This window comes from Trichosurus vulpecula, chromosome 1, assembly GCF_011100635.1.
Source record: "Trichosurus vulpecula isolate mTriVul1 chromosome 1, mTriVul1.pri, whole genome shotgun sequence".
NCBI classification, from domain to species: Eukaryota; Metazoa; Chordata; class Mammalia; order Diprotodontia; family Phalangeridae; genus Trichosurus; species Trichosurus vulpecula.
The window spans coordinates 275,301,144-275,325,951 of NC_050573.1; the positions used below are offsets into that span (position 1 = coordinate 275,301,144).

A 24,808-nucleotide genomic window follows, 5' to 3' on the forward strand; every position below is an offset into this window, starting at 1 on the left:
GTATACATATATATATACATGTATGTGTATGTATCCACATACAATACATTAAATGGGTATTGTATCCCTCCAAAAAAATTAAGGCCAAAATGTAACATAGCCATTTAGCTTCATTACATCTATAACTTTAATAGCAGAGATATAAATATACGTTCACCAATACTAGAAGTATTCTTTAATTTAAAAAGTGTGTTTTTCATATGGTTGCTTTCTCTTCAGTTGTTTAAATCCCTTCCTGGCATTAAGTTAGATGTATTAACATTTCCAGGCCTCTAGAGGCTACTTAGTGCAGTAATGCAAAGAATTAATACCTCTCTAGAAAACATTAGAAACTGGAACAGATCTAGATCACGTTATCTTTTTAGATATCTAGAATCACTGGAATTGACCTTAAAGATCATCTAGTCTGTTACCCTCACTTTTCAGATGAGGAAACTGAAGCCCAGAAGGGTTGCCTAAATAACCTACCCAAATTGAGATTCAAGCAAGCCAGTTCATTTGGTCCCAAAAGCAGTCAAAATTATAATGAAATCTTAACCTAAAAAAGTTTTGGTTTAGTTTTTAAATCCATTTTATATGAAATTCTATTTCAGTTTTACATTCAAATTTTTAACATTCACAATAAATTGTGTCTACTTAACACAAAGGGTAAAGGAATACTTGATGCAAGTTTCTAATTCAAGAACTTTTTTGAAAATGGCTACGCTGTGCCAAAAACTTTTCTATTAAAATGCTACAGACAAAAATTATTTTTCTTATTATTCTAACCATTTGTGGAAAAGATTTTTATATTATAATTAGGCAAGAGTCCTCACTTTATGAATTATAACTATCTGCAGTGAAAATCAGAACCTTCTCAATTAAACCTTGAAATTGTACTTCTAAGAATTGCCAAAAAAAAAAAAATGTTAGAGCTGTAAGCTGTGGAAAGAAAAAGTAGTGACAACAAAAACATACTATATCTTTAAGAAATTGTGTAAAACTAACTGATTTCACCAGTCACAAACAATTTCAAGAATATAAACAATCTAATTCTGAATGTATTCTTTTTTAAACACTACTAGATGAAACTAGGGGAGAAAAAAAAAGCCTCCTTATAATGGAGACAAAACGATACTGAAAAACTACACCCGTGTTTTCCTCACAAAGTCCTTCATTATTTATACAAGTTCTGTGATTTATTTTAAAACCATAACAGTCTAATCCAGCACTTTTGTTGCCAAAGAGGTGCACAAAGGACCATTCTTTTACAAACCAACTACAAACCGCATCTCTTGTTTCAATGAAGAAGAGAAGCCAAGCTCTCATCTTTCTCTGCATTTCTCTGTGCCTAATCTAAGGGACATTCTTTGGCTGACTTTGGCCCAAGATCTCAAGCATCAAAGGTATCAAGACTGACGCGGTCAAATATATTTTACCAAAGAAAGCATTTTAAAGGGCAAAAAAAATTGAGTTCAGGCTAATAGTGACAATATAAAAATGTGCCCATGTTTCTCTCTTCCAATGACAAGGTAAAACCCTTACCTAACTTTTAATGACCATTGGGTGTGATTTGTTTTAGTAGCCAAAACATAAATGAGTCAAGAACAGGAAGGAATTCAATGGATGTGGCACAGCAAGACCACAATTAGAAAATCATACATACTTGTGTTTCTAAGACCAGACACTTCAAATTACTCAATAACTAACATGGAAATAATACATTTCTCAAGTAGGATTGATAGATATACTTATTTATTCTAATACTGAAAACCTCTTTGAAGAAATCTTTTTAACATGCATACCATGTTGGTAAGTTTGTTTCTTTTAAATTGGGCATAAAAATGACAATGTTGCCCTTTTATAAAACAATCAGATGAGGAAAATTGAAACAGCTGGAGGCTACATGCCTCCTCTTTAAAAGGCAGAGGGACAAAGGAGATGGACAAAAAGAGAGAGACCAACCAATAGGATATTTGAGTGGCCAAATGTGAAAGCATACATGGATACACTGAGAGCTGAGGCTCAAAGCCAGATGGCAGTAGAAAGCTGAAAGCAGATGTAATAGCTTAAGCCTAAGAGGTGGAGATGTGGCTTATGCTGCAAGAATTTAAGAGTTTCTTGAGCCTTTTAATGTTCTGAGTTACCTACAAAGGGGTACTGACAAATTATTTAACACCCACAATCTTGAAGTTAGGTATATGAAGAAATAGGCCAGCTTGATAGAAGCAAATATACTTGGAAGATTTCTTTCTTCCCATGCTTACTAAAGATAAGAGACTGTGTGTGTGTGTGTTTTGTGGAGTTCTTTAACAGTGTGGTGAAGCCTAGAGGCCCCTTCTCAAAATAATGTTTTTAAATACATGAAATTAAGTACATAGGATTAACAAAGAAACCAATTATGTTGAAATAAAGACTTGGTTTTTTTCCTATCCAAGTTCAAAGACCTAAACCCCTCCCCCCCCCCCATCTATTCTACGGACCCTAGTATAAGGAAATGCTTTGTCATCCCCTATAGATGGTATTAGCACAACAGGAAAAGCAAGGCTGTTTTTGCACAGAATTAAGATTGGAGCAGGTGGGTTTTTTCAATTGGTGAGTGTTTCCCACCAATCAACTATATTCAGCCATGGTATTTAACTCTAAGAAAAAATACTGAATTTTTCTGATGTACAAAATGACTATTGCTAAGTAATTACATACAAGGAGGAAAGGGGCCAGAACAAGGAAATTATTCAAAAGAATAATTAAAAACTGACTTTTATATGGATTTAAAGTTTACAAAATGTCTTGTATGGTAGAATAGTCTAGCAGTTGCATAGTCTGACTTAAATAGAGATTTCTTTTCTGTTTATGTTTGTCTGCTGTACTGGTCAACCAACGCTTTCTGGATGAATGAATGCGTAGATGAATGAAATTAATTTTAAAAATATTTATTAAATACTTACTATGTACCAAGCACTATTTTAGTTGCTAGAAGTAAATACAAAAGGAAAAATAGCCCCTACAGTCAGGAAGCTAACATTCTAGAGGAGGATGTAACACATATAAGGGAGCCCTGGCTAGGGAGAGGCACTTTGGTCCAGAAAGTTGCTAGGATGGTGAGTAGAGACATAGAGAAGAGAAACTGAGAGACTGAGTGGTTTGTATATATCCCTCTGGATATCTCATTGCCTGCAGCCATGCTTACTATATCGTCCCAGATTCTTCATAGAAGAGACTCTTTAATGATTCTGTGTCTCACGTTTTTAGCAAAAGCTGAATACCTGATAAAACACTTTGAGGTTCCTCTCCCATCATATAAGGGCAGATTTAGTTGGCCCTGTGGTCAAGATATATAACATATTTTGGTAAATTAATTTGAAAGTAAACCTATGTAATTTCTTATTGTCTACAAAAAATTCTCTTAAATTTATAAATGCAAATTAGTGAATTAAGTAGGGTGCCATTTTGTGGTGGTTTGGGAGGGGGATATTTATGTCTAAACTTAGTCTAATTACTGGGCCTGTACTATACTAATGAGCTGTACCTAGTCATTTGGAGGCAACTATCAGAGGAAAAAACAAAGTTTGTTTTGTTGTTTAGTGGTTTTCAGTCATTGTATCAACAGCTTGGCTAGCAGGGTTGGAAGTTGGGGTTGGAAGACCAACACAAGACCAACACCAAGAAGGCTGCCAGCACACGTTCTTTTGATCTGCTTTACTAAGGAAAGTAACTTTAAGGGGTTAATAATCTCACTTTAATCAGACATACATATATAACTCACTTAGTTCAGGAAGAAAAGCCAACACCCTGAACTTCAGAGCAAATACAAATAAATTACAAACATACATTATATAAACAGAGCAAATACAAACCAACCTCTGGGTTAGCAAAGCCAGGGGGCAGTTACAACAGCTTGCCCAGAGTCTCAACACTCCTTCCATGAGTGAGACCGCAACAAAACGTTAACCTCTTAGTTTTTATACCCTGTTCAGGGCCCAAAGGATTCACACCTAATCAGCAAAAGGGTATGAGCTTGGGTCTTTGCACCTAGTAAGGCTTAATCAAAGACACTTGGTTGCTTTAGCATTCTCAAAGAGAAAACAGGAGAAAAAAAAGTCCCACCTTAATTAACAATACAAACTCTTTGTGACCCCATATGGAGTTTTCTTGACAAAGATACTAGAGTGATTTGCCATTTCCTTCTCCAGCTCATTTTACAGATGAGGAAACTGAGGGAAACAGGGTTAAGTGACTTGTCCAGGGTCACACAGCAAGTGTCTAAAACTGGATTGGATCTCAGATTTTCCTGACTCCAGGCATGGTGCTCTACCTACTGTACCACATAGCTGCCCCAGAACCAAGTATCAAGGGGAAATTAAAAAGCTCTTCTAAATCTTTCCCAGCAACTTCTATTTTTTTTTCAATAATGTTAACATCACATTAAAATTATTCCGTGCAAAATATGCCAAAAGACTCCTCAAAAAAAAGAAAATTTCAATATCAAAGGTTTTATATTGAAATTGGACCCCAAGGGCAAAATAACTTTAAACTTAAGAATGAGAAAACCAAAAAAAAGAACACAATTTTTTAACTTAAAAAACTAGCAAGCAGAAGAATGTTGCACTATAGATAATCTTTAATATTTGAAATTAGTCCTAAAAAATGTTATTATTCAGATAGCCCTTGCTTCCCTTGGGTAATTCATTTTTAAATTATTTCAGGAAATGATGAGTGTCTCCATTACTAGGAAATTTTTTCTTTGAAATCATATTACATGGGAAAGACCATAATAAGGAGAATGATTTGCAGGTTGAGAATTAAGAGGAAAAGGAAAGCAATAGAAAGTAAGAAGAAAAGAAAGGAAAAATGAGAGGGAGAAGAGAAAAAGCAACATTTTTCCAGTACTTTAAAAATGCATTATTTGATAATTTCTAATTCCTAAAACAATGTGGCTTACAATGGCTCTACAACTCAAGACATGGTGTTCTTGAGATCTTGCAAGATATAAATTGAAAAACTGAACATCTGATCTCCAGCCTTCTGATTGATATAGCTCTCTGAACCCAGATAGGCTGGTATTCAGATAATAGATACACAAACTGGCAATAGGCCCACATTCATAGCCTGTTCATCTTGGTAGGATGTGTCAGAGCTTATGTTCCAATAGAGTAGCTTTCAAGAACCCAGGGCCACCTCCCCACCACAATGAGTCATTAGAATAGAACTGCAATGGAGGAGACAAGCATGAATAGCTTTTAAAAATAAATAAATAAAAGAACCAGACAATGAGCTTTCCTGTATTTGGAATGACCTTGTGAAGGTCTTAATGGCTACTGCTTTACAGTAATTGTAACAGCTAATGCAAAATAAACTATAAATAAATTAGTTTTGTGGATCAGGAATTCTAAGCTCACTCATTACTCTTTCCTAGCAATGGCTGTTTTGCTATCATAGTATCATATTCAAAATAATCACTAGCCATCCACACTGGTAAAACCAAGTAGATGGAAAATACGTATTTTCCAGACTCTGACAGGCAGCACAATAGACACCCTATGGAGTTATTTTACATATAGTTCATATGCTGAAATGTTATATGTGTATATGTTATTTCTTAAAGTGATATTATGTAATTATAAATCATGGAAAATCACAGTTTGCAAAGGATCAAATTATAGGTCACCCCCAGAATGATGGAGATGTGAATGATGGGTACAAAGAGCACATAGTATATCAGGAGCAATGATAAATAACTAAGAAGTGATGGAACTATGCTGATTTTCAGCATCCTTTAACAAGCACTTTTAAAATGAGTATCCTTGTCAGACCATATGTCATAATTTTTGGTTCAGAAAATATGGTTACTGTGCCTATCCTTTACTTTTCTCAATACTTTACCTTCTCAGTTTCTGTATCAGACCATGAATGGCAGTGACTAGAAGGAGAGCTGAAATGAAGAAAATGAGGTGACAATTCTAATGCTGGTTTAAAACAAAAACATAAACCCTGAGATTAATGTGAACATAATCAATCCATAAACTCCACCATCACCAAGGTGTTGCCTCCCTCTCACCCTTTCCAAAGTCCCCTCTCACATAGGCCTTTTGTGACAATATTTTCCCCTTAATGTTGTTCCTGATGTCAGGAAAAAAGGATGGGAGTGGGAAGACCAAAACAGAGGAGGTAAACAAGTTAAAAAACCCTTCTTCTCCACAACCCCATAACTAAAAGCTTTAATGATATCTTCAAATATTTAGGTGTTGAAATAGCTATTTTTAAAAAAAGACTAAGGGAATGATTCTAGACACCTTTTGCTACAGAGAAGTTTACTGAAACAAAAAAGGAAGCATAAGTGCAAATTTTAATGAAAAGCTTCTTTAAGAAATATGGGATGTAAGTTTGGTCCTAAAAATGAGAAAATGTGCACACGTACCCACCTTTGTAGAGTCAGGGAATTATGAGAATGGGATATTATCTATGTTATCTAATTTATAGATACATTGGTTAGTTTTATTGAAATTACTCACCAAGCAAGAAAGGTAGGGATATATTCAGGAGTAAAGATAATGTAACAGCAGAAATTATCAATTTAAAATGTTTTAGAAAACATGGTTTAAGCAAATAATTCTTCCTTCTAAAGTCTAATAAGGCAAACATCTTTAAGTAAATTTTATAGGTAGAATAGTTTTAGATTAATGATTACGGTTGAATTTTATGTTTGACAAAAAATATACATTTTCTTCTATTACTTTTTTCTTCCAAAACCTCATGATGGCATGAATATGATCCTGGTTGCTCAGACTTTAGGTCAGTGTAGTGTGGGCTCTGTCAGGTCCTACCAAATTAGGAAGCCTTCCAGTATGGACTTGGTGATTGTTATTTAAGAACAAATCTATGGTGCAGCTAGGTGGTGCAGTGAGTACAGCAACCAGCCCTGGAGTCAGGAGGACCTGAGTTCAAATTCGGCCTCAGATACTTTACATGTACCAGCTGTGTGACCTTGGGCAAGTCACTTAATCCCAATTGTCTTGCCCTCTCCCCTCCAAAAAACAAAAACAGAAAAAAAAAAAGATCAAACCTAAGTAGGCTGGGAAAGCTCATGAGTAGATTGATGATAGGGTAGGGAATCTGTGGGTCACATTAACTGAAGAGCATCTAACAATGTATTGGGCATGGTTGGTATGTATGGGGGTAGAGTGCTTGGTGGAAGAAATAGCTACATTGACAAATAATAGCTCATTTAAGTATTAAAAATACTCTTCAAAGTACTGGTGCTCCTTTTATAAGAATATGTGCAATGCATTTATCCTCTACTTTATCAGACTTTAATAAGGAAGGCAAAACTATGGATTAAGAATCAGGATCCCTGGTTTTAATCTGTATTGATTTCTGTGAGGGGGGTCTAGATCAGAAGCAAGGTTTGGTACCATTATCCAAAGAGAAAAGCTAGAAAGTGCAGTGGATAGACTATTGTTCTGAAGTCAAGAAGACCTGAGTTCAAATCCAGTTTCAGATGCTTACTAGCTATGTGACCACGGGCAAGTGACTTAACCTCTCTTTGCCCAGTTTCCTCATCGATAAAATCGCACCTACCTCCCAGAGCTGTTGCAAGGATCAAATGAGAAAAAAATTGTAAAGTGTTTAGCACAGCAGCTGATATATAGTAAGCACTATATAAATGTTAAACATTATCATTAGAGCTATATACACAAAGATAGGTTGGATTGAAAAAGAGAGCTTCAAGCAAAGCACAGAGCCCACACAATTTGCACAACTGGGTATTACTGGTTGATTCTGGCTTCAACTCAATTCAATTTTGATGAATACTTATTATTAAGTAACTTCTGGCACAAGGCACTGCACTAAGTAGTGGAGGTACAAAGACAAATGACAGACTCTGCCCTCAAGAGGCTTACAATTGACTGAAGCTCACATTCTATTGATTTGGCTTACTCAAAATTAGTTGTCACCAATAGCAGCTTTACTCTCTAAAGAAACAGCAGTATCTAAACAGCAGAAAATGATAGACCAATACTATTAATAATCTGCCCATTTTAGGGAGACCTGACAGAGTTTATCTTCCACTGAAACATCTGTCATGAATCCAGGTCCCTCTCTACACAATGAAGCAGTTGGAACTATACTGAAGTCAAGAATGAAGATTTTTTTAAATGAATTAATCAATGAGGATTCATGTGTTCAGTGTGATTTTGTGACAATCCTACTGCCTACAGTCACATGGTACACTGTAAATTATATTGCAAAATAATTTAGAAAGTTTTGCAAAGGTTATGGGTCACAAGAGGGAGGATGGAATTTTAATTACACTCACTACTTTCTTTTCCCTCTGGTGGTTTTGCTATCATAAAAATACAATCAAAAGAAATCACTAGCTGTAGTTTTATCCATTCTATTTGTATCTCTAGCATGGAACACGGTGCATTACAGAGTAGTGACTTAATAAATACTTGTTGGTTTATTGATTGATTCATTATGGTTCATAATATTGTAAACTACAAAGTGTTAAATAAATTATTGTTGAGATTTTAATCTCTTTGATTTTAAGAAGCCAAAAAAATTAATGAGTTACAAGAAATGGGAGAAAAAAAGGAGTCAAAATTAAAAGATTACATAAAAGGGATATTCTATGCAGGAAAAGCAAATGAGATTTGTACAAGGTAAGTAAAATTACAGGATAAAAATGGCAATTTCTTGTTCTGAGATTAAGTTCCTTTTTTTGTTTGTTTTTTTTGGGGGGGCAGGGCAATTGGGGTTAAGCGACTTGCCCAAGGTCACACAGCTAGTATATGTGTCAAGTATCTGAGGCCGGATTTGAACTCAGGTCCTCCTGACTCCAGGGCCAGTGCTCTACTCATTGCGCCACCTAGCTGCCCCAAGTTCCTTTTTCTCATCTACAGAAAATGAATATAACTACTAAAATGTAGGCTTCAATTTCCTCATCTACAAAATGAAGGGATTAGCCTAAATATCCTCAAAGATTATTTCCAATTCTAAATCTCTGATTCTATGATCATACACTTCAGGCTCTCAAACACATTCCTATAGGGACAAGATGGGAACTCAACTTGCTTTCACTGACATGACACCTAGGCTGGACCTGAATTACAGTCATCACAGATTCAGTGATATAGATAGATAAATGTACGCATACACATACATATATATATATATTCATATACATGCACACATAAAATGACATATATAATTACACATATACACTCATATACATAATTACACATATGTATATATATATATATATATACATCTGTATATCTGTGTTTCATAATCTCTCTCTTTCAAAAAGAAAAAGTCTACATGACTTTAGGGAGGACTCAGAAACTGTAATCCGATTCTATCCTACCTATAGGGATGTTTGTTGTATCATATCTTCAGAGGTACAGTTAAAGATCATAATCTCAGTTTGCAGAACTCATTTTGATAAGATTTTTATGTTTGTTATTAGGTAAGAAATTTCCCTAAAAGTCTATGTGTTTGCTTGTCCATATTAAATAATTCCTTTCTTCTCTCTCCCTCCCCACTGTCCTCACTGCTAAAGACATCCTGAAGGAAAGAGAGCACCTGCCTTTAAAAGATTTGATGAAAAAAAAATCCACGAAGTTCTGGCAACATTTCTGGTGAAAAAAAGAGGAAGGCATAGAGTTTTTCAAAGAGATGTACCCTATAACATATGCCATTTGCCACCTTTCAAGGAGTATCAGTGCTCTGATCTCCAATCCAAAATATATTGCACTTCATACTCCTCTGGGGATCCTATCTTCCATAGAGAAGTTTATTCTTGTGATTGGGAGACTGCTCACTGTAGTGGACTGAATGTCCAATTTGGCATCAGAAAGACCCTCATTTAAATCCTGTCTCAGACCTTTCTAGCTATAAGCCTTAGGCAAGTCACTTAACTTTTCTTAGTTTCCGTTTCCTAGGAAAAAAGAACAGCACTTATTTTACGGGGTTGTTATGAGAATCAAATGAGATGATGAAAGTGCTTTCCAAGCCCCAAAGTATTGCATAAATGTTAGTTATTATTGTTGCTATGGAAAGTTGAGGAAATATTCTTCATTGAGATATGAGATGTGAGCAATCTTCTAGATTTGAGGTTCTTGTAACTCATAAGTCACAAATTTCAATCACCAGGACATCATGAACTGCCTCAAACATTACCTAAAGCCAGAGAGTGCCTGTATACAGGGAAGCATGTATGATCTAACCAGATTTCTAGTTCTAATAAAGGAAACTTTATTTTTTCTTGCTCCTCCTCCTCAACTTACCCCCTTTCATTGCTTTGCATATTCCCATTCCCATCACAATTTGATTGTATCTTCAAGTGTTTTTCCAAGTTTTTCAGTGCTGTCATTTGTTGAGTCTTGGATTTATCCAACAGGCAAATTAGAGGAGAGAATCATGAAAAGGTGACTATCCAAACTCAGAATGCATAACAGTATTTTTAATAAATTCTACCACTAAAAGGAACCAAACACAGTCCTACCACAGACATTATTCATTGCAACATAGAAACTGTTTGATCTCTTGATCCATATTTATTTGTCTATTTGCTTGTGGGTGAGTGGTCGTGGAGAGCAATAGCTGAATTCTAAACATTTTTTTTCTCCCTTTCCAAAATTTGGCTACAAACTACAGTCTCCATGTGAGACAGGCTGTACTAGAAGCCATGCAGATGAAAGATCTTCTTCAGAAAATATGCTGCCTGTGAAGGAAACATTATTCTGGAATATGGAATCAAGTAGTCTAAAAAGATGATTTACCATCACAAGGAAGATAGTTTCCCTCTAAATGATGTATTTTAATAGCCAACTGGATGTCATATTTGCATAGATTTTACTGAAGAGTTAAATTCATTTAACTTTTATTCTCCATTTATTCTCCATTGATGTCTCTATGCAGTGGTAGCCCCAATCAAGCCCTTAAACATAATAATAGAAATCCTCTGCCGAATCTCTTCATTAATAGTATTGGTGGATTAAGTTCTTTGGTTTCCCCTTTCCTGAATATCTGCCTAACAGAGTGATAGTGTGGTAGCATATCAGCTTGCTCCTTGAAGAATCACAGAAGACATCTTCTACCTTCTGCAGCATCATCCTATCACATAGCACAGTGACTTGCACATAGTAGTGGTTTAAATAATATGTGTTCAGTTGAATTACTGCTATGCATATATACAAGAGCCTCAGCATAACTTCAACTAGGCCATCCTCAATCAGGGTCCATTAATGCATTTTCCAGTCCTGGAACACTCTTGACCCCGCAAGGGGAAAAACAAATATAACAAAGCCCAATAGACATGGTAGCCATATAAAAATCTAGGCTTCCATAAAATAGACTAAAATTTTGTGGTCATTTAGGACCATAACTGAATGTCTCACTCATTCCAAATAATGACCATAGGCCATCATTTAATCTGTCTAAGCCTCAGTTAATTCATCAGTAAAATGAGAATAACGATCCCTATAGTACCCAACCCAGAGGGTAGCTTTGATAATGTATGAAAGAGCTTTTCCAACTTTAAAGTACTACATTAATGACATTATTATTTATTATTACTATGCCAGGGATCCAGGGCAGATTTAATAGCTAGTAGTTAATTCTCTGATGGCTGTTAGCCATCAGAGAATACTTCCTTTCCAGTCAAGTTAACTGGCACAGGTTTCATGCTACTAGGAAATGTACAGCCTTGGGTTATTATCTGCTTCCCTCTCCACTCCACACTCCCACACCCTTTCAGAGGCCTCCACTTCCTCAAAGAAAGGGCAACTTGGTTTCAAATGTCACAACAAGGACAAAGCCACAAAAATCCTCTTCAAAGTTAAAAAAAAAGCCACCTTTTAGTTCAACAATCCACTTATCAACGTTCTCTCTCTTATTAAACAGGTAAAGCTCCATCAGCTTCAGGTACCCTGGAATGAATTGTCTATAGGAATAATAATAATTGACAATTATATCACATATTAAAGTTTCCAAAATGCTTTACATAGATGATCCCATTATCCCAATTTACAGATAGAGAAACTGAGGCTTAATAAAATTAAGTGATTTATCTATCATCATACAGCTAATCTCAGACAGGATTTAAACTAGTTTTTCTGATTTCAAGTCTATCCACTAAACTACTGCCTCTCTTTCTGTTACTAGGAAACACTTCAAGTCTTTGATTTCTGCCAGCAGTTGTGTGTAGCTTGTTCCCATTTGTAGCCATTCCAATTCAAACACAAAGACCAACAAGATTACCTGAGCCAAGTGAAAAATACACTTCTCAATCTTGCAACACAAGTTGTGGCTGAAGAACTAGCTGAGTACTTCTTGAAACTGTGACATGTTCCTGTTCATTCTGAGAAACAACTGAGATATTATTTGAATAAGACACAACGTATGGGGCAAGAAGGTCTGCCAGAACCTCACTTATTATTATTAGGAAGTTGCAAATACATTGGTTAACCCAAAGAGTATGAACAAGTGCAGTCAGCTCTTCTATAACTCCAAATATGAGTTGCTAAAAATCACTATGCTAGGCAAAATCTCAAAATTAGAACCACGAGGCTTATGGGGGAGATAGAGTTAGAGGCACAACTTTGTCAATAACATAAAAAGATAGGACTCAAGTCAAAATGGTAGTACATTTATGTGCATGTTGAATGGTTAAGAAATAAGAAACAAATTGGTGTGGTGGTTTGCCCTGCCATGGACTGTTGCACAGACTACACCAGGTTCCCACAGGGTCAGGTTGGCAAAGTTGAGTGGCTGGGGGCCTGGTGAGTAAAAACTCTAGCAGTCTGGGGGCCTCAGTCTTGGTGGAAGGTGAGGAAGGGAGGAGGGTCAGACCAGTCCACCTCCACCCATAGCTCCTATTGTACCAGAAGATATACAATAAATATAGTACTTTACCTGAAAAAAAAACTGAAAATTTATGGAAGTGGGCATTGGAAAGGTTGCAACTTGCGAGTTATTGTGAAGTTGCGCAGTTTTCTATGTTCTCTCATTTTTTTCTCTGATGAAATTTTGAATAACAATTTGAGTTTTCAAAACAAGCATTATAGCACAATATACTGCATTCATAATGTCCAAACTGTGTCCAGCAGGCTATTTTCTATTTATCCCTGTCACTAGGTCTAAGAAAATTATAATGACTCTACAGATGCAGAATAATATGCATAGATACAAACTTTTAATGCTAATAGCTAACATTTATTTAGTGCTTTTAAGTTTGTAAAGTGCTTTACATATATTATTTCATCTTCCCAATAACTCTCTGATGTAGGGAATATTATTATTCCCCATTTTACAGATGAAGAAACTGAGGCAATTTAAGTAACTGTCCTAAGATAGAGTCTGAAATAGGAATCAAATGCAGGTCTTCTGGTACATGCTCTATCCACTATCCATGCTATTCTTGGAATCCAACCAAAATTTCTGAGATTAATGAAAGCAAATAGCTGCTGCAAATAGCTGTTTTGTTTAAGGCTTGGTAATCAATGTAGGGGAGCAGACTCTCTGTTTTGAGAGAGGATGGGGAGAGGAAGAGACAGATAGAGACAGAGACATAAAGTGAGGAAAGACAGAGACAGAGAGATGGGGAGGGGGAAGAGAGAGAGACAGAGAGGGAGAGAAGCTTAATGCTATATAAACACTTTCTTTGCATTCACTTGAATGGTGCTAGTATCTTCCATTTATTTAATATATAAATTCATCTGTGCCAAAGGAATGTACTATGCATGAAGGCAATTTATGAAACAAACATAATAACAATATACAGGGAAAGAATCTGCTTCTTGCTGAGTGAAGGTTCATTGCAATTCTTGTTATTCTGGGGAAATTTCTTTCTTTATTTTGTTATTAATAGGGGTAAACACAGGTAAAGGACATCTAGATAGCGCAGTGGACAGAGTGATGGGCATGGAGTCAAGAAGACTCATTTACCTGAGTTCAGATCTGTCCTCAGACACTTACTGGCTGTGTGACTCTGGGCAAGTCACTTTCCCCTATTTGCCACAGTTTCCTCATCTGGAGAATGAAATGGCAAACTACTCTAGTATCTTTGCCCCCCCAAAAAAAAGCCAAATAGGGTCATGAAGCATCCAACATGACTAAAAACGACTGAATAAACACAGCAAAAATGGAAACCTCATCACTCTTATCCCTGAATATATGTGGGTTATTTGTGCTTTGTAAAACCAGAGCAGCATGAACCTTTTCAAAGCTAGGACTGTACAGCTTCAGCCACAGAAGCCCAAGTATCATCTCAATTGCAATCAAAGCAATTATCCCTATGTTACTCCCTCTCTGCCATTAAAAGAATGATCTCATGCCATGTAAACCCTCCCCTCCACTGCCACCACAACCAGAGGTTGACTTTTTTAAGGGCTTCTACTGAAGAGTTATTCTTTATCTCCTAATTTGACTCTGAGAAATAGACACACAAAGTTCAAAAGTCGATCAGCACTTGAGTATGATCTCTTTAGATGAGGATCCCAAGCCACCTCAACCCAAAGAATGATGTTGGAAAGGTCAGGATATTTGCTTCCCTTCCTCCCACAATTATGTTTAGGATTCCTCAAACCTAACATGGCAATGAAGTAGTCTTTGCTGAATTAGGAATATACTTCACAGCTATCTTAGAAATGTTTTCTTTTCTCAGACAGGGTAATGCAAAACATTGTCAAAATATTGTCAGGTAGGGGGTACGATACAGCTTTGCAGAGGCTAGCATTCTAGAGAGATGATGAGGAGGAGGAGGAAGAGGATGAGGATGATGGTGGTGGTAATGATGATTATGGTTATGATCATGATCACAATGGTGATGGTGATGGTGATGATCATGATGAGGAAGAGGATGGTGATAATGATGATAACTAATATTTATATAACACTTCAATGTTTCCATGTGATCTCATTTGATTCTCACAAATCTGTGAGGTAGGTGCTATTATCATTTCCATTTTACAGGTGAGGAAACTGAGGCTGAGAAAGGTTAAATGACTTGGCAAGAGTCACACAGCTAAGTATATGAGGCAAAGTTTAAACCAAAATCTTCCTGACTCCAAGTCCAGTACTCTATCCCCTATACTGCCTAGCTCCCTAGACTATAGTTCTCACCAAGACTGAAGCTCAGATCACTGGATTAAAGTCTAGAGAGCTAATCACTACACTATGTGGCCATCATGTTCTTCCTATTCCCTAAAAACTTACCCAGGTCTGAACCAGCTTCCTAAGACAAGTGAAAAATACTTTAGCATTCAGCTTCAACTACCAGAGGAGAAACAGAGATTCTAAGAAGTTTTCCGAAGATCACACAATCTTTCAATAGTAAAGGAGGCCCCAGCATTATAAAGCTCTAAGCCCAAATCTCTTTCCCTTACATTCAGGCTAGTCTTTCCAACAATAATTAAAGAACAGAATTTACTGTCATAAATTATTATTGAGGTGAATGGCTTAATAATTTTCAAAAATGGATTAGTTATTTATGGGAATGAGGATAACAAATGCTATTACTATAGCCAAAAATTATGCTTAAGGGCATGAAATAGTCATTAACTAGGAGGGAGAATATATTTTCCCTGTAGGAAACTATTGTATGATTAGAGTCACTCGAAAGGATTAAATATGCTCTAGCACTAAATGCTGCTGATGGCAGACTAGCAAAGTAGAATGTCACCTGTAAACTTCTGATGTTATCAGATTTGTTTAAACTGAAGAAAATACCATTTTGACTGTCCTAATATATTTTCAACTGTAGTATATTTATAGTCCTTTAAAATATTCATTGTGACACTGAAACATTAGTGGTTAATTGTATCTACTTTAAGTGAATAATGTACAATATGGAAAACAAAACTACCTTCAAAAGTTATGAACTATTCAAGAAAACACAACACTTCTACAAAAAAAAGGACAATTCTCTAGTACATACTGTATTATCTTTTGGCATATTTGTTAAATATGCTTAATGTTAGACCCATTCTCATACCATAACCAGATTATTTTTCTCAACATAAAAAGGAATGCTTTTATGGTGTAACTCTAAATCACTTAGCAATGAATAAATTTTAAACATGCCTCTTAATTGAATAGTATTTACTTAAATACTTTTTCTAGATGTGCAAATAGCTCAGTGAAGTTGCTTTTTAAAGTTGGCTATTTTTTAACCTTCATGAAGTGATAAAATAAATTTCTAGCCTCTAACTTCTCCTACCTCTTAAATAATAATAAGAATGAATATGTCATCATCATCTGGCTATTATAATAGTCAGAGTAGTGAACTGGAGTCAGTAGATTATAATTCTGCCTCTGACATTTACTAGCTCTGTGATCTTAGGCAAATCCCTTAACTTCTCTGTGTCTCAAAGACTCTTTTGTGCAAATGAGGTTAATGTTACCAGTAGTATCTCTCTGTTGTGATTAAAAGGTTCGAGAGACGTAATTTCATCATTTTACTAGTAAGGCCAGCATGTTCATCAATAAAAGGATGGTCGTTTGGCCTTCTCTCTTAGACCAAAGATAATCATGGCAGTGGACTCAGGGCTATATGTTCTTTTGGAAAAGGAGTGGCAATCAACTCTGATTGGTTAACAATTAATGAAAGAAAGACTATTACAATGAGGGGCTGGGAATGACATCATGTCACCCTTGGATAGAGTAGATATCTCTACACCCAGACTACCCCCAACTTTGGGCAATCTATTCAAAGAATTTATACCCCATTCAAGTTTGAGCAGAACGCAATGGCTACTCCACCTGGGTGGGGTCTTAAACAAGAAAGTTAGTCCAATCTCATTATCAGCAATGTCCTTCAAGACACTGAACTTTTTAAAATCAGGACTTTAGAAAAAGAGGGAACTCTCAATCTCCCCAAATCATTGGTTATTAATAATCATTTCTCCCATATCTTACAGGACTATCGTTAGGTTCAAATGAGATCATGTATAATAAAAACTTCACAAACTTTAAAACTGCTATGTAAACACTAGCTCAAGTTCGTATAATGATTATCTCATGTTTTATATAGTACTTTATCTTGCAAAACACTTTCCTACAAGAAGTAATATGAGGTAGATAATATAAGACTGATAAGTTTCCATTCTTCTCACTCAATCACAGAGAAGATAGCTTCTCTTAGGGGAAAGGGGAAAAAAAGACCCAGTTCATCTAAGTAGGGGTAGGGGCTCCTACTAATTAGTATGAATCTTTTAGTTCTTAGTTTGTTCTCTCCAAGTAAAAGGTTTTAACTCATTTGATTACAAATCAGTCAGAAAACAGGGGGGGATCTAGTTAAATGAAACATAAGCCAAGGGCTGATAAGTTGATAAAGAACAATGGAAGCTGACAAAAATCTGTGATAGTTCTCCTGAATAGCAAGGTAGGTTAAACGATATTTATAAAAAATAATTGTAAAATGTTTCTCATAGTATATCATTGAATTTGGGACATAGTCTGATGACTCAGGACCAGCGATAAGGAAGGATCAGAATTTCTAAACTCAGAACTTTAGTTTGGGTATTCTAAATTACCTTTATGGTTCTGCACATCGGGGACCACATTCTTGAGGCCCACTTTACCCCACTGCCTGCCCTTCTGCCTCTTCTTTCTGAGAGTTGCAGGGATGGGAACTGTTAGCTTGTTACAGACATATGGGTCAGGTTTGCTGGGGAATAGGCCACCTCATCTTTCAGTATATCTGCATCTAGAATGGACTGTTCTCTGCTCCACTCTCCACCTTTCTAAACATAATTTTCCTGGGGCCCAAGAATTCCTAGTTATGGCTCCTAGCCCTATAGAGAATTAGAGAACAGGCAATACTCAAATATTCCCATGATTCTGTGATCTCATTACAGTGAATATTCCCTCCAACAAGGCAACATGGATGATTGCGACTCATTCTTGGCTGCCCATCCTGTGTGATTTTTATTCACGTCCATCTATAAGTTTGCTGCAAGGGGTTCACCCAATGTACTAGAGGCCTTCTTCAATTTCTCATGATGTTGCTTGGAGAATAGTAGAGCACACTGGCTGTACAAGGTTTTTCCCTGTAAGGACCTCAGCAATCTCCCCACCTTCTAAATTAAGAAGCCAGTCTCAAATATCCAGTCAAAGAAGGCCCTGTCATAACAGTCAAAAGCCCTTTTTCCCACCTGCAGAGAGTTTGCATATCAACTAGAAATCAGTTCCCCAGGCATTTCCCCACCCCACCCCAGCATGGGAGACACTATATTGTATAAGAGCCTTTAAGGCAGTGATTATTCTATGGAATCAAATGCTTTTATAATAGTCAGAAACAATAAACACACTGAGAGCTTGTGTTCTGTACAACTTTTAGCCAATTGTGTGATGACAAACATGTGATTTGTTATGATCATTTATAAAACCTACCGGTTCCCTACTAACACTATCAAAGATGCCCTCCAAGTGTGGGCATATTATTTTCATAAAATTACATCTAGAAGGGACAGTGAGGATAGAAGTTGTTGATATGCCCTCAGTCACTTTTGGGGGGGAGGTGCAGGGGGGTGTTATAAGATACAAGATGTTTTTCATGCCACAAACCTACCCTTGCAAAGTATACTCCAGAGAGTCTGAAAGCATAAAAAGCACTTTAATAGAGAATAAAATTGTGGAAAGCATATCGAATTTGAAGTATGAAGGCTGGAGTTCTCTAATTTTGCTACTTACTACATATATATATATATATATATATATATACATATATATATATATAATCCTAAACTTGGTGCAGTGGATGGAGCACCGAGCCTGAAATAAGGAAGACTCATTTTCCTGAGTTCAAACTGGCCTCAGACAGACACTTACTAGCTGTGTGCCTCTGGGCAAGTCACCTAAACCTGTTTGCCTCAGCCTACTCAATCTGTAAAATGAACTAGAGAAGGAAATAGCAAACTATCATAGTATCTTTGCCAAGAAAACCCCAAATGAGTCATGAAGAGTCAGACACGACTGAACAACAACAATCCTAAACTACCATCTTTCAACAACCTATACTAATTTTCTCCCCATGTATCTTTCCAAGTTTAGTTAATTGAGAATTGTTAATGAACTTTCTAAATGCGAGCAACCTATTTCATGCATTCAGGTCCAATGTTAACTGTCTTTTAATTCTCAGATCCCTGAACCAATGACTTCATGCATACTATTTTCATATTCAATATGTTTATAGGTGGCTATCTATAGAATCTTAACCTTACTCATAGCAAATTACAAAATACTACATAAGATTATTTTACTTTATGCTACAATACTTATATTCTGAATATCCAGTTATGCCTTTAAAGTGCTTAGGAGAATCATTTGAATGAAATAAATGAAAGAACATAAATTTGTATTATATTGTGTTTTGTTTAATAATGATAATTTCCATTATCATCCTCTGAGCTCAACATACTTCTTAAATTGTCACAAATCCTAACAGCATTTTTCTAAAGCTGGCTGGGATGAGTTTGGTATAATTATACAATAGGTACAGATGAAGAAATTGAGGTTAAACAATCGAATGGAATTCAAATAGCAAAGCCCAGGGTGAACTGGGATTATAATGCAGCTATTCCCTACTAATCTCTACCTACCAGACCAAGCTGCCTTCTCAGGAAAACCTTAACACCAAAAATTACACTTCCCTTTGATTCATTTCAATTTTTATATCCAATTTGCTTTCATTCATAGAGTTCCATAATGACTCTGTTGTGAGCCACCCTAGGGATTCAAACACAGAGACGGAGCAGCAAGAATACAATTACCTTCCTAATGTCACTATGCCTTTTTGTTCCCTAATAAGGACTTATTTCTTATGACTAAAATACTTAAAGTTTTATGTGTACACACATGTATGTATATAGATATAGATATAGATATGTGTGTGTCATATATACACATATGTTAGATTGTCATGGTTTTAATAATTCTGTAACATCATTTTATTAAAATCAAAATGATAATACTGTGCTGTGCTTTGATTTTTTAAAATCATACGCCTCTCTATCTTTCCATTACTATAAAGCAAGCTGATACTATAACTTCTACCATGTTGTTGTGTCTAATGATATCATACACACACACACACACATACATACATACACACACAGAGACATGTTTTTTACCATATGACTGAAGCCACATAAATTTGGATAGGAGTAGAAGATAAGATTCCGCTGTTTTGATAAGTTGTTGAATGCCAAAAAGGAAGGAACTTTTCTTTTTAATCCTCCCTTACCTGGCAGCACTCCTTACTCTGTACCTTTGCTAACTCCTTCCTCTTTATCAAAATGCATTTCTCTTGTGCTCTGCTTCCTCAGGTTCTTTCAAGGTGACAAAAGTTACTCTGATAAACAAATCCATATTAGGCAACTATACCTAGCACAAAATAGGAGCCAAAAAGCAGTTGCTGATTAATTGACAACGGTTTACCCCTCCCCCCAAAAAACCATTTTTATTCTAAAAGAGTCATTCAAAGTTTTGACTCAAAGGAAAGATTACATAGCTAAGTAGCACAGTGGATAAAGCACTGGACCTAGAGCCAGGAAGATCCGGGTTCAAATCTTTTCTAGCTGTGTGACACTGAACAAGTTGATAATTTCCCTCAGTTTCCTCAACTGTAAAATGGGGATAATAATAGCATCTTCTTCCCAGTTTATTGTGAAGAATAAATAAGAAAATATTGTAAAACACTTAACTCCGTGCCTGCCATGTAATAGGTACTTAGCAGATGCTAGTTTCCTTCCTTCTTATTAATGGTGAGAATGGCAGGGACTCTGACAAACAAGTAGAAGAGATAGATTTGATCAGGAGGCCTTTCAGTGTTACTCAGATCATACCAGCACCTGCTTACACTGCCCAAAGATTCACAGTTTGGGAAGGGAGAGGAGGAATCTTGCACAATTAAATTGTACCTCTGGATAGAAGTTGTCTAAGGCTAACCTGCCTAGTTACTAGCCACAGGTGGTTATCAAGGTAATATTCAAGTAACCATCCATCTGACTGAAGACATCCTGGCAGAAGGGATGCCTGCTTTTGCAAATATACCAAGACCATTTCACATGGAGCAATTTGCTAGATGTGCACATCAGAGAACAGAACTATTCATAAGACAAATATATCTATTTTTGGAAGATAAATTCAAAGAAATTTGAATGATGACTTTATTAAAGATTAAAGAGTAAGTTTGAATTGTTTACACAGGAAACCATGGGAGTTTATTGAGTAGGAGAGAGGGGTGACATGATTGGACCTGCATAGCAGTAGTAGTAGTAGTAGTAGTAGTAGTAGTAGTAGTAGTAGTAGTAGTAGTAGCAGTAGTAGTAGTAGTAGTAGTGGTAGTGCCAGTGTAGAAAAAAGGAGGAAAAATGAAATTTACTTGCTGACTTTGTTGTATATTTGAAGGGAATAGCAAGTTGTGTGTAGTAGATTTGCAGTTTCAGGTACAATCATCATTTTTATTGTGCTATATCATGGAAATTCTTGTTTTATTCCATAAATATGTATTAATTTAATAAAAATAAAAGGGGAAAAGTAAGAGTAGTGGTGGTGGTGATGGTGGTGTTTATACAGTAACTTTAAAAATGATTTCACATATATACGTGTGTGTGTGTGTCCGATGGTAACCATCCCTAGGGTAGGTGGGGGAGGGAAGAAAAAAGGGGATAAAAAGAAACTTACATGATAACTTTATTTTATAAATATATATGTATATATAATATATGTGGGATAGCAAGTTGTACATAATAGATTTGCAGTTTCTTGTGCTATCATCATTTTTTCTATTCTACTATGTTATGGAAATGCTTATTTTATTTCTTAAGTTCAGAATAAGATAAATAAGATTTTAGAAATATCTTAAGGTTTTGAAAGTGTTTTCCTCATATTGACTCACTAGTGTAAGCAGTATGATTCCCATTTCATAAAGAGGAAACAAAGGTCAAAACAATTAGGTGAAATTGCCTATGGTCGGAAAACTAGTAAGTGGCAGAGCCAGGGTAAAATGTCATTGAAAGAAAAGATCACTGACTCCTTCTCTAGATGGACTAATTATCTTTACTCTATTCTATGAAAACCTTCACCCACATCCCCTGCCAGGCATCTCACAAATGCATGTCTTTAAGTTTAGGGACTCAGGTGGGAGTGTATGAATGGTTCAATGCCAATCTATCACAAGTAATACTTGTGATAGATACACTTGTGATACATACTCAGTTGGGTATCTTACCCCACAGGAAAGAAGAGGGAGGAAGATAAAAAAAAAAAAAATAAAAGGCAGGGGGATGATGGAGTGGAGGGCAGATGGGGGTGGAGGTAATCAAAACAAACACTTTGGAAAGGGGACAGGGTCAAGGAAGAAAATTCAATAAAGCGGGATGGGTTGGGAAGGAGCAAAATGTAGTTAGCCTTTCACAACATGAATATTGTGGAAGGGTTATACATAATAATACATGTGTGGCCTAGGTTGAATTGCTCAACTTCTTAGGGAGGGTGGGTGGGAAGGGAAGAGGGAAGGGAATTTGGAACTCAAAGTTTTAAAATCAGATGTTCAAAAACAAAAAAAAAACTTTTTGTATGCAACTAAAAAATAAGATACACAGGCAATGGGGCGTAGAAATTTATCTTGCCCTACAAGAAAGGAAGGGAAAAGGGGATGAGAGGGGAGGGGGGTGATAGAGGGGAGGGCTGACTGGGGAACAGGGCAACCAGAATATACGCCATCTTGGAGTGGGGGGGGAGGGCAGAAATGGGGAGAAAATTTGTAATTCAAACTGTTGTGAAAATCAATGCTGAAAACCAAATTTGTTAAATAAATAAATTGCATTAAAAAAAAAAAAAAAAACCACTTACAACAAATAGCCTGCTGATAGCAGCTCAGTAGCATTAACTTTATATATTGAGCACATCACAACTACTTAAAAATAGGATAATCAGATTCTTACTAGAAATGTTACCACTTTCAGAGATAAATAACTCTTAAAACCACTAGGTTACCAAAAGCGATAATTTACTTAAATGGCTTTAATATAGCTCCTAAAATTTCTGAAATTGCTCTTGCTGGGTATTTCTTACAATCTGTTAAATGTGTAATGATGGCTTTTCCTGTCATTTTAAATCTAGTTTCATATAAGCTGCCACCACTGTGACTCTGTCTCCTTGCCACCTGCCCCCAGCTGACAGCCCTGCCACCAGAAAGGACATGAAAGAGTACAGTAACATGGAGTTCAACTGAAGGGTCCAAAATCAACACGAACAAGAATGCGAAGGACCTTGGTAAAATGTTTTTTAGAGGGCTAAGCTAGGGTAAAAGCAAGAAAACTGATCAAATACCTGTCTTGTTCTGACATTAAAATGGATCTAGTCACTGGAAGATCAAAGGAATTTGGATTTGTATTTTCAAAGATGCTGACAGTGTTGATAAGGTCCAGGAACTTAAAGAACACATACAGAATAGCAAGTGGATAGACCTCAAAATGGCCAAAGCTTTAAAATGAAAGGATCCCCCAAAGAGTATTTTGGGGTGTATAACGTGTGAATAAGAAATCAAAGCATATTTTGGAACATCTGACAAGACCAAGAATATTGAATTTTCTATGCACGCAAAAGAGAATGAAAAAAGATTCTATTTTATTACATATACAGATGAAGAACCAGTAATGAAATTATTAGAAAACAGATGTCATCAAATTGGTTATGGGAAGTGTGAAATCAAAATTGCACAGCCCAAAGAAGTAGGCAAACAGCAACAGCAACAACATAAAGGAGGGAAAGGGGCTACAGCTGGTGGACCACATGATACTAGGGGTCAAGGCGAGGTCAATAAAGCATGCATGGAAAAGCATCCCAAAAGGGTAATCAGTAAGACAATTATCAATCAGTCATACTAAAGGAAGACTAGGAGAAAGCAGGTGCAGATACTACAGCAACTTACCTTACAGCATGACAGCATAGAATGTAGAATCATCTTTTACTGATCTGAAATTACTATTTTGTAAAGGACTTCAAGTATATGAGACACAAGTCTGTCCAATATAGAGTGGCTAATTTAGTTTTCTTATTTTTACTTTGTTCTTTATTATCAGGGTTATGACATGTGGATTTGTGTTTATAAAATTTTACTTGTATAATTTCATGTTAAATGATTCTCAAAAAACAAAGTGCTTGTAAAAATAAATGTGTGTGTGCATGTGTGTGCATGTATGTATGCACACAGATACACATAGTTCATCAAAAGAAGTTCTCTTCCATGTATCATTAGTCCTAAAAATGAAATCAAAATCCTATTTGATCCTCATTGCTGCTTAGACATTTAGTAGCTTGACCCTGGGTTGCTCATTTGTAAAATGGAGATAATAAAACCTATCTCACAGAGTTATGGTGATCACTAAAATAATATCTGTAAGGCACTTTGTAAACTTTAAAAGTCCTATGTAAATGTTCCCTCTTGTTATTATTGATTTTATGAAAATTTATTGTCTAATCCAGATCCTAGTGGGTATTATATACCAACCCCCAGAGCATTCTTCCTACTTTCTCAATGACTTTGGCTCCAGTTGTCCTCATACTAGGGGACTTCAACATATATACATATATACATGTATATATGTATATATATATATATATATGTGTGTGTATATAAATATATATATATATATATATATATATGTTGATGTTCCCTCAAATACCCTAATCTCCCAGCTGCTAAATCTGCTCAATTCCCGTGACCCCTCCCCTAGTCCAATTCAATTATACAGAAATGGTTGCACCCTTGATCATCATCCACAAGGATTCCATTTCCCAAAACCCAGAATTCTGAAAT

The 24,808-nt window shown here is 36.0% G+C and overlaps 1 protein-coding gene and 1 pseudogene across 1 annotated transcript in view; one reads left to right on the top strand and one right to left on the bottom strand.

Annotated features, from left to right (window-relative positions):
* Positions 1-24,808, bottom strand: part of CA8 (carbonic anhydrase 8) — a 161,150-nt gene that overhangs the window by 102,629 nt on the left and 33,713 nt on the right. The gene's annotated exons all lie outside the window — the stretch shown is intronic.
* Positions 16,731-23,851, top strand: LOC118855817 (annotated as a pseudogene).